This window comes from Canis lupus, chromosome 12, assembly GCF_048164855.1.
Source record: "Canis lupus baileyi chromosome 12, mCanLup2.hap1, whole genome shotgun sequence".
NCBI lineage: Eukaryota > Metazoa > Chordata > Mammalia > Carnivora > Canidae > Canis > Canis lupus.
Window position 1 is genome coordinate 14262303 of NC_132849.1, and position 15194 is coordinate 14277496.

At 49.7% G+C, this 15194-nt stretch overlaps 1 long non-coding RNA gene across 1 annotated transcript; it reads right to left on the reverse strand.

Moving 5' to 3' along the window:
• Positions 1-743: 743 nt before the first annotated feature.
• Positions 744-3322, reverse strand: LOC140601175 (uncharacterized). Its single transcript, XR_012004228.1, has 3 exons — positions 3219-3322; positions 1777-2447; positions 744-1508 (listed from the first exon to the last, which is right to left on the reverse strand). It is a non-coding gene; the product is annotated as an uncharacterized lncRNA (long non-coding RNA).
• Positions 3323-15194: the final 11872 nt, after the last annotated feature.

Here is a 15194-nt window from a genome sequence, read left to right on the forward strand (position 1 = left end):
TGGGCCTGTTCTCAACTTTTCCCGTGAAGGAGTTGATCTGAATGAATCCTGGGTCTTTCTGGTCTCAATGTTCATCTTGGGATTCCAGGACTCCCTTTGGGAAAGTAGTCACCTCCTTGAAGGGACCAGATGTGGCCATGTGAGGCAGACACCAAGGAGAGGACAGGGGTAAATGCTGGATTATGGCGGAAGGTGAGAACAGGAAGGCTGCCAGAAAGACGAGGCAAGACACTGAGGAGGAAGACAAGCAGGACCCCAAGGCCAGAGAGAAGCCTGAGGGCAGATTGAAGCCCATTTGGGGCTCCCTGATGGTGCAGTCCAGCCAGAGGCCCCAGAGTCCTGGAATTTCCAGCCCCTTCTTTCTCCAGATGGAAAAGCCAAGGCTCACCTTGAGCTCAGGTCAACCTGGAATGGCTCACACCAGACATTTGCACATGCAGGGTCTCATTGGCACTTGATCATCTACCTGTGCAGTCAGGATTGATAACTTTAATTTGCAGACAAGAACACTGAGGCCGGAAAAGTGGAGCCAGGGCTGAACTGGGATGGAGCTTTGCCAGGAGCAGCAGGGACTCCATGGCCGGACCAGTGCCCTCCCCACTGTGTGCTGTGTGGCCCTTGGCCTCATCACAGCCCCACTCATGTCCAGATCCCTGTGTCGAGAAGCTTGGAATCTAGGACTGCTTCCAGTCAGGAAATCAGAAGTATCAAGATTTTATGTTCAATACTAGACTTGGCCTTCTGTCAATCTTTTTATTCATTTTATTTCCCTTTCATTTGTGAGGTACTGTGCTACACTGTAGTTTTGCAGTTTGTTTAGGGCATGGGCTTTAAAATGATCTTGTGTGTTATTGCTATGGTGCAACTGAGCATTGCTGCACTGTCTGGTGGGGGGAGCCCCCCTCCTAAGACCTGAGGCTCTGAACCCCCAAGGCCCCGCAGAGAAGCCTGTGTCCTCAGCTGTGACTGTGGGGTGAGGAGTGGAGACTGTGGGAGCCGAGAGGAGGAGGGAAGAGAAAGAGCCTGAGAGAGCTGTAAAAGTGAGGAGGTAATCACTGGAGAAGTTCCTCTCCATCATTAAAGAGGATCTTAATTAAAGTCCCCGAAATAGATACCGAAAACAAGCAACAGCTGTGGGAACCAGATTGGGCAGGGATAGCCAGGCTGCCCAGAGGTGCTGGGTGTTAGCTGGCTGGCTCCTCACCTGTCATTAGGGAGTGGGAAATCGCCCCACATCAAAGCCAGCCAGGAAGGAATGTGACAAATGCCATTCACCTTTAAATGGTGATGAAAATAAATGCCAAAGTCTGCCAACCATTGTGTGCGAAAACTCCTCAGGCAGAAGGACAATCCCCAGAGAGAGAGGCCAGGTGTGTCCAGCCAGGAAGCAAAGATGGGATGCCTGGATCTGGGAAAAGAGTCCTCCCTCTGCTCTGCGGTCTTGTTAGGGATGCACTTCACTTGACCTTTGACCTTTGGGTTACTTGGGGCTGAGACCCTCCGTGATCCTAGGAGAAGAATAAGCAGTTGAGTAGCCCCTTTCTGCCTGTTGTCCCACCACCCTGCCCAGTCACCTAGGCTGGTTCCTTCACTCCCTGAGCTCCCTGCCACGTCAGAGTCTTAGTGGGCGAGGCAGGTATCAGAGGATACCCCTGGCTGACACTGACACTGGGTCACAGTCACTTCCTGTCTTGGAATCCCTGATTTCCTTCTTCTGGGAGGCAATTATTTTCTTTTTTGTAATCCTAGACAAAAAATAAAGTTAAATTAAATAACCTCTGAGCCAAGGAGACTTCATTTCAGCATAATTCAGACTGTGGGGGAATGGCAGCAGGTTGGCATTTCCAGGTCAGATGGTGGTTGACACTGACAGGAGTTTGCCAGTGTCTGCCTGGAAAATGGAGCCCTGGGAGTCAGCTGGCCAGTCTTTTGCCCTGGCGATGTGCTGATACAGTCTTAGATGGGGGGCTGGCCACAGAAGGTGGAAGAATATTTTTTGTGCGAAGGGTGGGGCTACGCATTCATCCAGTTGAAGGAGAACAGTCAATCCCAGCACCTTTTCGAGGCTGCCTTGAGTAGAAAGCCAAGGAACAGTGGCACAGAGACCCAGAGATGGAAGCAGGGACAAAGGAAGACCCAGAGGGAATTAGGAAGGCAGGGAGGGGCACATCACTGCAGAGCAGTCTGGACCGAAACGCTGGCTTTCCCAAATAGCTTTCTCTTGGCACTTGACTTCCAAATCCAATACCAAGAGAGGCCAGCCTGTCCTCTCCTGTCCCAGCCTTTAACTTCGAATCCTACACGCATTGCATGGCAAGTTCAAAGCAAGGTCCAATGACTCTTCCTTTCCCTCCAGCAGCAGGTGTGGCCCAGGTTCCCTGACAGCCTTGTGCAGGGAAGAACTCGGAGTTCCCCAAGGGCAGAAACGCAGGTCTGCTTCTTGGCTTCTGAAGAGACAGAAATGTACAGGAAAGCCAGGCATGTGTGTTTTCCACTAGGCACAGAGGGAATGCCCTGGCTGTTCAACAAGGCCAGCAAGAGCAAAGGAGGGGGCCTGGCCAGACCCTTGGGCTGGGAAGATGTTTAGATGTGGGGCAGGCAGCTCTGAACCCCAGTAGAGGCAGGAGCCCAATGGAACAGAACCTGCTATCTTCTAAACCAGGTGGCCCTGAGAGTGGTTTCCCCCTCTACAGGTGAATTCGTGTGTGTGTGTGGGGGGGGGGGGGGTGCCATGGTAATGCTGTCTCAGACCAGCACACACTGGCCCAGGCTCTTGTGATCCCGCCACCTCAGGCCAACGTCAAAGAAAGCAGACAGAAGCGCCTCACATAATGCATCCTCTGGACCACATCCACGAGGCCTGTCGCTGGCACTCTGGATGCCAGCCCACCCTTTGGCTGCTGGCCCTATTAGAACCTCGAAGAGAGGTCCCCAAGCCCAACAGATAGGTCAGAGTTGTGTTGTCTCTTCCATCCTCATGACCCAACTGTCAACTTTTCAAGTGTAAACAGGAGAAGAGGAAAGGGAATCGGCCACACGTGTGGTCACTCACGCAGCAAAGCAAGCATTAACTCCACTGCACACTGCAAGTTTCTTTGTGGAAACTGGGCCAATATAATGGAACAGGCTTCCTGGCAGAGGACTGGAGAATCTACTTGACAAGTGGAATTTCCACTCCCATCCTGAGAGAATGGCGCACACAGGCACGATTAGCTCACCTTGTTTTAAGAATCCCAAAGTTTCCCCAGCTCAGAAATAACAGCTGGGCAAATCCCCAGCTGGGTGAGTGCGGGCGAGAGGGTGTTTGTGGTGGGTGGAGGCCCTGTCCTTTCTCCGGTGGAGAAAGCCATTTATGACCTCACAGGATGAAAGGAACCAACCCAGGCCCGCTGAGCTGTTATTATAACAATTATCAAGACCTATCACCTCCCTTTGGGAAATGTTCCCTTTCAAGTTGTAGTGCCCTCGTGTACCCTGGCTCACAGCCTTTCACAGTCATTACCAGGTGCCCAGGGCAACTGATTAATAATGCTTTCTTTCCGATGTGGATGGACGTGACCTGTTTAAAGGGCCATGGCTTCTCAAGAGCTCATTAAAGCCACTGCAAGGTAGTGGAGACGAAGTGTGTGCATGCTGTCCTTGTTACATTCATGATAGCCTCCCCCAGGCTCGTCCAGGTGACTAAACATGCCCAAGTCTTGTCTCAGGAGGTGTACATAGCTTTGATCCTGCTCAGCCTCCCTGCCCTGCTCAGAAATACAAGGTAAGGGGGATGGGAGGGGGACAAGGAGAATATTTTCCCAATTTCACCTCTCTCCCCGCAGGGTAATCCACCACTGCCCACACCTAAGCTACAGAAGCTTCTGAATATTTTGAGCTTGGGGCTTCAGGACATGTACTGATCCCATTTTCTTCTAGAAGTTGATTCAGGACCAGCAGTTGACTCCCTTCTGGGTCTTTTTCCTGGATTCAGGTTCTTGGGAGAAGGAGGCCTTCTCCCCATCCCCTTCACCCTCATTTGACTGTCCCCATTGCCATGGGCTAGCGACAAAAAACAGTGACACTGGATTCTTGAGGAAATAATGTCAAACCTACAGGAACTCTAGAAACATCTATTACAGGCTCCTCATCTTACAGATGGGCAACACAGCAAGCAAGCGACAGAGACAAAGTGGGATCCAGCATTTCCATTCTGGGGTACCAAAAACAGTTGCATTCCCATGTCATTGCTTAGGAGTCCACTCATGCTTTGCTTACAAATATTTTTAAACGTGACACAATTTAGAAATATGCTTTCTTTTAAGACAAAATGTGCCAAGCCCTTTGAGATTTAGTCCTTTAGACTCACAAACACTCTGAGATCGGTATGAAAGTTATTCCCATTTTAAAGATGAGAAAGTCAAGCCCCAGTGAGTCACATGTTCAGGGTTACACAGATGAGAAGTGATGGAGCTGGAGCTCAAACTCAGTGGGTCCCGGGCTTGCTCCCAGCAACTTGGCGCTATGGTTCCCAACATCTCATGTTCCAGAAGCAAACAACCCTTTCAAGAAGACTTCCCATATTTCAATCCCTCTTTTTCCTAGTGGGAACTGAATTATTCTTCCTCATAGCCAGGAGCACTCTTCATAGCCCTCAGGTATCTGGTCACCAGATGTGAGCTCTCGAGGATGAACAGGGCTGGCTGTGGCTCGAACCTCCCAGAACCCGTCAAAGCCTTTTGTCCATCGTGCTCCTCCCAGAGCAGAACTGACAAGACACACAAAAACCCAGTCTTCATTTCTTTCCATGCCAAGTTTCCTACCCAAAATTGTCCTCTCTAACGCAACTGACTCACCTTCTGGGTCACAAGAACTTTGAATTTATTTGTTTGCTTGCTTGTTTGTTTGTTTGTTTAGAAGATCAATTCTGTCCTTAAATTGTAGCAGATTTACCTTAGGAACACATGCAAAAGAAAGTGCCACAGGTCTCTTGGATTTGTGTCCTCTGCTGGGCTCACCTGACTCCTCTGAATGACCAAGGCCAGCAGCTGCTGAATATTCAGTCCAGGCCCTCAGCTTCCTCCCCTGTGCAATCTAGAAACTTCTGTCTCCTGCAGGAATAGAGGCTGCTCCTGCCTCAGGGACAGAGTCTCAATGGGGGTTCAGGACAGTGAAGGGTCAGAGGAAGGGACAGAAGAAGAGTGGGAGGTATTCACAAGCAGGAAGGCAGTCCCTGGGGATGAGCATGCAGGCAAGAGGGAGGAGGAGGAGACAGCAAAAAGCAGAGGCAAGGGAAAGAATGTGCATGGGGAGGGCCACAGGATCCCAGGAAGAGACAGTGCTGTGCAAGGGGTAGGGGTGGGACTGGTTTCCCATACCCTGGGGCTGCCAGGGTTGCCCTTGGGAAAAGCACCCACAACTGGGCTGCCCCCGAGTGAGGTCTGGGAGAAGTGAGTCCCAGAGAGGGTGTGGAGAGGCAGACTGGGGAAGAGAGACCCCATAGGAAGTCCGGGCACAGTAAGAAAAAGAAGCAAGGGCTAGAGAGGGAAGGGAAGAAGGGACCAGCAGGCCATTCCGGGCCATGTCTCAGCTGTCTTCTGTGGCTCTTGGGGCCCTCTTGTGCCATCTTGGGTGCTTCCTTCCTCCAGGCTTCACCCAAGCCCCATGGCCAGCCCGGGAGACCCTGGCAGACATATCCCCTCTTTCCATCACAGTCTAAGAGGAAGAGATGGTGTGTCCATGCGGCCAAGAAATCCGAGCCCTATGTCCTATGTGGCAGCACCTCCCTGTGGCCCCATAGGACACAATTCCCCATTAAGGATTTTTCTACCCATTCTATAGATGGGGAAACTGAGGCTCCAAGAGGGATATCTTACTGCCTGTCAGGGACAAAGTGCTTAAGACAGGGCCTAGGCATACAGCCAGTGCTCAGTCAATGTCAACTACAGTTGTTGCTGTCTCAAAGCCTGAACACCTTTGTCTTGTTTGGGGCCATCCCAGAGCATGCTGTCTCCACATTTCCCTGGTCCAACCCTTGGCTCTTACTTTAGGGGATTGGGTGTCCAGGAAAACCCCCCAGGGCACCAGCCAGAGAGGTAGGAGGGAAGAAAGAGGGTCTTATTTACCTTTCCCTTGGGAAAGAAGGCATGATGTTCTGGAAATAGCACAGGCTTGGAGTGCAAACCCAGCACTGACCCTCTTCCTGACTAAGTGGACTTGAGGGAGTCACTTAACTGCCCCGAATCTCAGTTTCATCATCTGTACAATGGAGATGCTGCTTTGTTCCTGGAGGGATTAAGGGGGGATCGCCAGTGCCAGCACCTTACAGCTATGGGTACTCCACAAATACGAATTCCTTCCCCTTCCCTGAAGGGAGCTTCCCTTTGCCCAGTTAACAGGGGTGAGTGGGTGTCGATCTTGGAGAGGCTGCGTCGAGGGCTGTCCCACGTATAAGACACTTGGTTAGGCATCCAGACGTCCAGAGGTGCCCAAGACAGGCTGTCAGGCTGGCCTGGCCCTGATGCTGACAGCTTGTAGTGCCACTCAGGCACGAACACGGGGGCCAGCTGGGGCAGCAGAGGCGGCAGAGTCTGGGCTGCAGGTGAAGGAGGGCCAGGCCTGTCTTCCCCACTGCCCCCCAATACCTAGCACTATGCCCAGGCTGAGGAGAGGAAGTGCTGTGGGCTGGGCTGGATGAGCCTGAGGTTGAGCACAGGCCTCCCTAGAAACACAAGTTGTGAAACATCAACATAATTATGAAAATGCAAGCATAGGAACTTTTGCTTATGGGAACTAATGGTTTTTAATGAAGGAAATCAGCTTAGTTAAATCAAATTATTAGCTTTGCAATAGATGTGTAAACAGGAACTTAATGAATTTGTTGATTGCTCTTGCCTACTAAAAAGACATTACAGGAGTCCTCAGTCTAGCCTAAATACACACACCTGAGCTCCCCTCCCCCGTGTGGGCAACTCCCCAAACACACACCCCACAACCCCCGGCCACCCCCCACACACCGGGAGCTCCCCAGGCAGAGAATGTTTCTCTCCCATCAGCTCAAAGGACCACAAAGGGCGGGGTGCTTCTCTATGAAAAATCTTGTGCTTCTGTTCTCCTCTGTACACTCTGAACGTGGTTGCTGCCCAGGAGACCGTCCCTGGAGATTACAGGATCCAGGAGACAGAGGCCAGACAAGGAGGAAGGTTAAGATACTGGGCATCCACACCCCAGCCCCTGTGCACACATCAACTCACTTGACCCCGGAGGGACAACTCCTACTCTTATTCCCACTTTACAGCCTAGGAAACTGAGGTGCTGTGGAAGGGATGGGCTGGTGGTGGTCGAGCCGGCCTGGGCAACAAGCTCCAGAAGGGCACTGTTCCTAGTCTTCTCTGACCTCAGGAGGGACTTGGGGCCAGGAAGGGGAGGGAGCAGAGAGGAAATCTCTCACTGGGAGGGGAACTCATTGGTGCAGAGGAGCATATTTGAAGGCCATTTGGGATTGGGAACCAGAAGTCAAGGCTCAATGCTGGGATCCTTTGTGAGCCATGAAATGGAAATGGGGCCTCCCATCTCTAGGACACCCTGGAGCCATGATGTCCCCATGGCTTCTCCTTAGGAACTTGTCAGAGGAGAAATCCTAGGGTCTCGTCCAAGAGGAGGTATAGAGAAGCCCCTCTCCCCTGAAACACGCGCGTCCACACACCGTCAGTATCGGCCAGGCAGGTGTCTCTTACTTCCAGGGCTGGGGGCAGGGTGCTGGTCCTGGGGTTGTATGAATAATGTAATGATCTCAGGCAGGGGCTGGGGTGAGGGCCAGGTGGGAGCTGAGGCAAACAGCAGACAGACACTCCCAAGAGACAGCTCACCCAAACCACCTCCGAGATACCATCAGGCAGTTACACCGCAAACTGCTTGTTGGAGCAGCAGCAGGAGACCCCGCCACTGCTGTCTCTCACCTGGGGTTCACAGATGGAAACATTAGTCAGAGAGAGGGAGGGAGAACGTGCTGAAACCACCGCAGGCCCTGGCCAGGTTCCCCCCATAAATGGGCCAGCCTGCAAGTCTCCGTGAGCTTGTTTCTGCTCCGGAGCTGGGGAGAGAGGAAGGGCGATGCTGCAGCCCCTGCCCTAGGGTGATGGAAGAACAGACTCAACCCTTGCCATCTGAGCCTTAGGCCAGGGCAAAGCCAGAAGCCACCATGCGGCAGCTTTGGGGAGTCACGTCTTATTTGGGAGAATCACATTTTCTGCACTCTGACCCTTGGAGCCTGCCATTAGTTAGAGGCAAAATATTCTCCATTAGGACCCCAGAGATTCAGAGCCATTACTAAGAGACCTAAACCAAGGGCAGGTGGGTGGATGGGTGGAGGGTAGCAGAGTAGAGGGGTACAAGAGGAACTTCTGGGCCACTGCTCACTGCTGAAAATAAGAGGGAGTGGAGATAGCTCCAAACTGGGTAGAGCAGCACAGTATCCACGGTCTTGCCACTCCAGTGGATGGAAGTGGATTGGACACTGTGTCCATACCTCCTGGAGAGAATCTCTATGAGAGCCTATCTCCAGGGAATATGGCTATAACCTCAGGGTGCCTGGCCAGGCACAATGGACTGATTTGGTATCTTCAGAATCCCTTCCCGGGAGGAACAAGTCTCTTCTCAAGTCGAACCCAGTGATTTAGAATCTGGAAACTGAAAAATTAGCCTGCCACTGGACTCAGCCTTAAGAGAGGGGTTGCCGCCAGGGCAGAAGAATCAGCCCAAGGAGAGAAGGAAGAGGCCTCCTTTCTAGCTCCCTGGCCCCAGCCATAAATGGTCCCACCCTCTCCATAATTCCCTTTACATACCGTACATTCTTCTACCAGCACAGTGTGTACTAATTAAAGATGCACCTCCTTCACTACACAAGCTGCTTAAGGGTAGAGATGGTGTGTCTGACTCAGAGCGTGGGTTCCCAGTATTTGTTGCAGTAATGGATGGATGAATAGATGAATTAAGCAGATGGATGGATGGCAGATGGCTGGAAGGGTGGATGGATGGGTGGCAAATAGATGAATGAATGGATGGATGGATGGTTGGCTTATGGATGAAGAGATGAATATTAAACCCATATCCGCCAGCACCCCTAGTGGCCACAGTATGCTTTGCCTTACTCTTGGGTTAGAGGCATCAGCCCTTCTCCATTCTAGCTCCATGCAACTGATCTAAATGTCCACCGGTGTCCTCACATGAAAAATTTCCTTCTCATTTAGATGCCAAGTCCTATTTCCTCCCACTCTTCTAAAACCTCACTCAGGATTATGGTTGTATCAAAGAACTTCTACGGTCTTACTGGCATATGGGCAGGGAAGAAGGGTCAGAGTCAGAGCTGGTTGAGGAACAGAAAGGCTTCCAAGGGAAAGTAAGACAGAGTCCCACCTGCTCCCATTCAATCCCTATCTGGTCTCTAGAGATGGAGCGAGGACAGGGCAACCCAAAGGAAGGGCAATTCTGGTACTCCCTGTCCCCGGGCCCCCTCAGATCATGAGGTGGAATGTCCAGTAATGAATGGAATCATGAGCCAGAGTCACTCACCTTTACCCCCAAACCAACTCAGCTCCAACCCCAATAACAATAAAATAACAAACACCTAACTACTACCATGTGCCAGGCACCTGTCCTAGTGTTTAACATATATGAACTCATTTAAACCCCATAACAACCCTGTGAGGCAAGGGTTCTTATTATCTTCATTTTACAAATGAGGTTACATAACCTGTTTAAGGTCAATAGCTAATAAATTGTAGAGCCACAATTTAAGCCCAGAAATCATGGATCTCGAGTCTTTGCTCTTAACCACTAGAGCATCCTGCAACCCTGATTTCAGACCTGGACCCAACTTAACCCTAACACCATCCTCCCCAATATTACCCAAACCCCACCCCCAATGCCCACCTCCCCATTCACTCACTCTTTACACCTTGACCTCACCAGCAATAGGAACTTCTAGAAACAAGTTCAATTGCCAGAAAATATAGGGAATAAAGGAACAAAGTAAAGGATACTAGAAGGTGGCAAACAGACAAAATACAAAACGTGGGACATTTTACAGAGCAAGTGACCTGGTATCGCAGCAAGTCAATGGCATGAAAAAATTAAAAGGGGAGGGAGAAATGCTCTAGATTCAGAAAATTATGAATCATAATGACCAAATATTAAAGGTGACTCTTGTTTGCATCCTGCCCAGTTTGAATAAATCAACCATAAAAAGCCATTTTTGAGGTAGTCGAAATACTTTGATAACGAGCTATTGGAGAATACCAAGGAAAACCGAGTTGATTTTGTCAGGTGTGATAATGAAATTCTGATCCTGCAAGAAAATAGTCATTATTAGAGTGAAATACAATTGATTTTCACTATTCTGGGAAGTTATGTTATATAAAGTCATCACAACACTGAGTTATCGAATACTGACTCCTTGCTCCCAGAGAAAATACAGGATAGGTCCCTATGAAGTGCTGGTCACATTTTCATCAACCGATCAATACGTGGCCTTGTTTTATGTCTGTGTCTGTTTAAAGAAGCCTTATTTCATACATATTGTTTATTCATTAAACACTGAATCTGGCCAATAGCATTGTAATTCATGAAAGTGAATAATTCATACAAGCCTGAATGCAGCTCATCTGCTCATCTAACACACGTATTTTCTCCAGAAGAGAGAATGGAGCTTCTTCATAGCTTCCTTGAACCCAGGAGCACTAAACAGAAAAACCACCAGCAAAAAGAAACAAAAATGCAAAAGATGTGGCATCAGATAGACTATAAAAAGGACGCTCTCTCGTTGTGGTAGGAGAGCTGAAACAAAAAGGCAGAACAAAGTTGTTAGGAGAGTAGATCTTAAATATTCTCCCCCACAAAAAAAAAAAAAAAAAAAAAAAGAAGTAGTAACTATGTGACATGATAGAAGTAGCTGGGGGAGGGGATAATCATATTGCAATATATAAGTGTATCAAATCAACACCTTGTACACCTCAAACTTACACAATGTTATATGTCAATTACATCTCAATAAAGCTGGGGGAAAGAAATGAAAAATGAAAAGAAAAAAAAAAAAAAGGAAGAACACTGGCTTGTTTGACCTCAGCTAAGAAGAGGCGGTGACTCAAATTTTTCACCACTCTATGTCCGTGAGGGCCCACCGAAGCAGCACCAGGGTTGATTTGGGCGTTATAAATTTTAGCACTAGATGGACTCGCAAATACAGAATCTGTGAATAATGAGGCATGACTGTTTTAAGAGTGAAACGGCATGGGGTCCAGGATTTTCTTGAAATCACTCCAGGAGTTGGGGGAGAAAGGATGGGGAAAGCTAGACGGACGGATTATTGATAACTGCTGACTGTGGATGATGGGTCTGGGGGTCCAGGTCCTCTGACAGGCAGACACCAAGATGGGATTAAAGATTTTATCTTGGGGGCACCTGGACGGCTCAGTTGGTTAAGCATCTGGCTTTGGCTTGATGTCAGGAAATCCCGTGCTCCTTGCTTAGTGGAGATGTCTGCTTCTCCCTCTGCCCCTCGTCCTGCTCATGCTCTCTCTCTCTCTCTTGCTCTCTCTCTCTCTCTTTCACATAAATAAATAAATATTTATTTATATTTCACATAAATAAATTGGGGGCACCTAGGTGGCTCTGTGGTTGAGCATCTGCCTTCGGCTCAGGTCATGATCCTGGGGTCCTGGGATCAAGTCCTACTTCTCCTTCTGCCTATGTCTCTACCTCTCTCTGTGTGAATAAATAAAATCTTTAAAAACTAATAAAAAATAAAATAAAATCTTTTTTTTTAAAAAAAAAAAGGTTTTCTTATAATAGAGGAAATGCCTGTGATAAAGGATGTAAAGAAAGAACCAGGAAGGATGGGACAGCCGTCATTCTAGGTGCAAGTCTGACCCTTTGTGAAGGGGGAAGGAAGAGAAGGTTGGATTAGCCCACCCGAGAGACTACAATGCCATTGTGGGATCCGAGGACACTTGCGCAAAGCTGTGGGGGAGACCTCAAGTGGCAGTCACGAGCAGAGGAGCCCATGTCTCCCAGGACAGGGTTGCCTTAGCCTTAGTTCCAGGCTCTGGGCCAACAGCATAAGGATTCAGAGCCCTGCAGCTAGGTCCCTCATCAGGTAGGGCCCCTACAGCGGGATGTCCTCTGAGCATGCTCTCCTGGCTACCGTGTTAATAGTTCATTAAATAATTCTCTCTACTTTTGAATATGTTTAAAATTTTTCTCAATGAATATTCAAAAGACAAAAGACTGGAGAAAGCAGGAAAGTCTAGGGGAGGGAACCCTGGGTGGCGCAGCGGTTTGGTGCCTGCCTTTGGCCCAGGGCGCGATCCTGGAGACCCGGGATCGAATCCCACGTCGGGCTCCCGGTGCATGGAGCCTGCTTCTCTCTCTCCTTCTGCCTATGTCTCTGCCTCTCTCTCTCTGTATGACTATCATAAATAAATAAAAATTAAAAAAAAAAAAAGAAAGTCTAGGGGAAAGGAAGCATAACCAAGTTAGTGCCGGCTACAGACTGCTTGAAGGCAAGCAGTCCATGCAAGCAACACTTCCCTTTTTAATTCTACAGGTTTGTATCACAATGCAATATGGTTTCCAAATCACCTCCACTAGTCTGCCTTGAACCCTCACATCTACTTCATGAGACTGCAAAGGCAGGCACTGGGGTAGCCTTATATCCATTGGACAGATGAGTAAATCTCTCCGAGCACCCAAACCTCACTTTGGTCAAGAGAGTTGCCCGCAGTCATCCTGCTGAGTGGGGGCCAAGGTGGAAAACTAGTCCTGTTTCTCAGTTCAGCGGACCTTCCTGGCCCACCCTGCAAGCATTAAGACTTGCGGTGTCAGCTGGATTCCTCTGAACCCACGTGGAGCTGCCCACCCTGCTGTACCCGATCTTTCTTGGAACAAAGAACTTGCTTTTGTAAGATGGATAGGGTCAAAGAGGAGCCTGGGGGAGAAGGTTAAAGCTGTGTCTGAGGCCAGGGTTGATGGTTAGTCTGGGGCTAGAACAGGGTCACTGAGGTCAGGGTTAAGGGACGGGTCTATGAGTGGGGAGTGACACTCAGCCCAGCGCTGACCACTATGGCTGGGGATCCCCGCTGCCTGGCCTGACCCTCAGCCTTCCAGCCCTGCTCTCCTCAGCCCTTCTGGACCTGTGGACAGGAGGGGTGACCCCACCCATGGCAGAGGTGCCCTGCGTTTGTCCCTCAGGCTCATTTGTGTATGTCGCTCCTTGGGCTCACCCAGGACGATTTCTCAGGAGCATTTCGTAAGCCACCTGCCTGTGTTTAAGCCCACTGACAGCAAGAACAGCTTTGGGACAAGATCCACCGATCCCCCGCCCATTGCTACAGACTTAATTACAGAGCCCAGCCGCAGTAAGTGGCCACCTTCCGCCCCCACACGGGGCAGGGGCAGGAGAGGGGACGGGTTTGTGCTCCACACGGCCGTATCAGGGAGAGAAATCAGAGAGCCTTTCCCAATAGTGTGATCAGCCTGGGCAGAACCCATGACCATGGTGGTGACATTTTCTCAGACTGCTTTGTGTTCCTTGTCTGGGTTCCTTCCCCCACTTTCAGCAATATTGTCCCCATCCCCCACACACCTGGGGTTATTTCACCCTGAAAAGGAAGGCCTGGAATCCCTGCCACCTCATAAAAGGAGTCTGAAGGGGCAGTGTGTAAGCCCAAAAGAGGACCACTTGCTGGTGGGATCACTGCCCCTGTGCCCAGCAAATGCGAGGCCCTTTTTGGCCACTGGGGTCTTCCTGAAGCCCAGTAGCAGTAAGGCTCTGGCGAACTGTGGCAGGAGCGATGTCCTCTCCTTCTTTAGTGTCTAGACCCCTAGCCAAGAGCTCCCAGGGAGCTGCCCCTGAGCTGTCAGAGAAAGGAGGCTGCTGAGGGCACTCCTGACCAGGTGGCTCCCACCACCCACACCTACAGCCCACCCCATCTGTGGGGCCCGTTCCCTCTTCTCAAGCCTCATCACCACCCCGGGAACCCACCTTACAGGAGCCCGGCAGGTCTGCCCTGCCTCCCCAGCCCACACTGCCCTGGGCCCGACGTGGACCACCTGCCCCACGTCTCCCTGGACCTCCTTAGAGCTCTTTACCTCTTCTGCAGACAGCGCGCAGCTCCTCGGCACAGCTCTGCCCTCAGCTGGCAGACCATGTTCAGCCGTAAGCCAAATCCAACCCGCCATCTGCATCCCTAAGGCCCCACAGACGGAGAATGGTTTTCACAGGTGAACACTTGCTATTAGTCAGACCATAGGGAGACCACTAACTTTAAACCCCAATTGAACAAAATGTTATAGTCCTCAAAAAATTTCCATTTCCCCCATTATTGACCTCTTAGTATGTCTTTAATTGTACTCATTATTACATTTTAAATTTCATCAATTAAAAAATTGGTGCAGGGATCCCTGGGTGGCGCAGCGGTTTAGCGCCTGCCTTTGGCCCAGGGCGCGATCCTGGAGACCCGGGATCGAATCCCACGTCGGGCTCCCGGTGCATGGAGCCTGCTTCTCCCTCTGCCTGTGTCTCTGCCTCTCTCTCTCTCTCTGTGACTATCATAAATAAATAAAAATTTTAAAAAAAATCTAAAAAAAAAAATTGGTGCAAATTTGTTTTTTTCTTTTGTTATTTTAAGTGCCTATGATTTCTTCCATTTGTCCTCTTGGCCTGCAAAGTTGAAAATAATTTACTGTGGGATCCTCACGGGAAAAGTTTGCCAACTGCTGATCTAAATCCTTTCTTTGAACAGTCAAGTCCCTTAACCATAAGCATCCCTGCTTCCTCCCAGCCCAACCAGACTTCTTGAGTTCAAATCCTGGCCCTTCTGCGTACCGTCTTGAGTAGGTTATTTATACTCTTTGGTCCCCGGCTTCTGCATCTATAAAATAGGGATAATAACAGCATGATAATTTGGTAAGTTATTATGAGGACTGAATCAGTTAATATTTATGAAGCTCTAGAACAATGTCTGACACATGATGAGCCTAGGTATATGTTTGATGAATAAATAAAGCCTCTCCCAGCCCAGTGCAACCTTGAGCATCCATTAAATTTCTATCTCCTTCATATAGTTCCCTTCTCCTTTCACTGAACCCCTATCTGCATATCTTATCTCTGGCACACAATGAGAGCAGTGATAACATAGGTACTGTACTCCTTCTGCTCT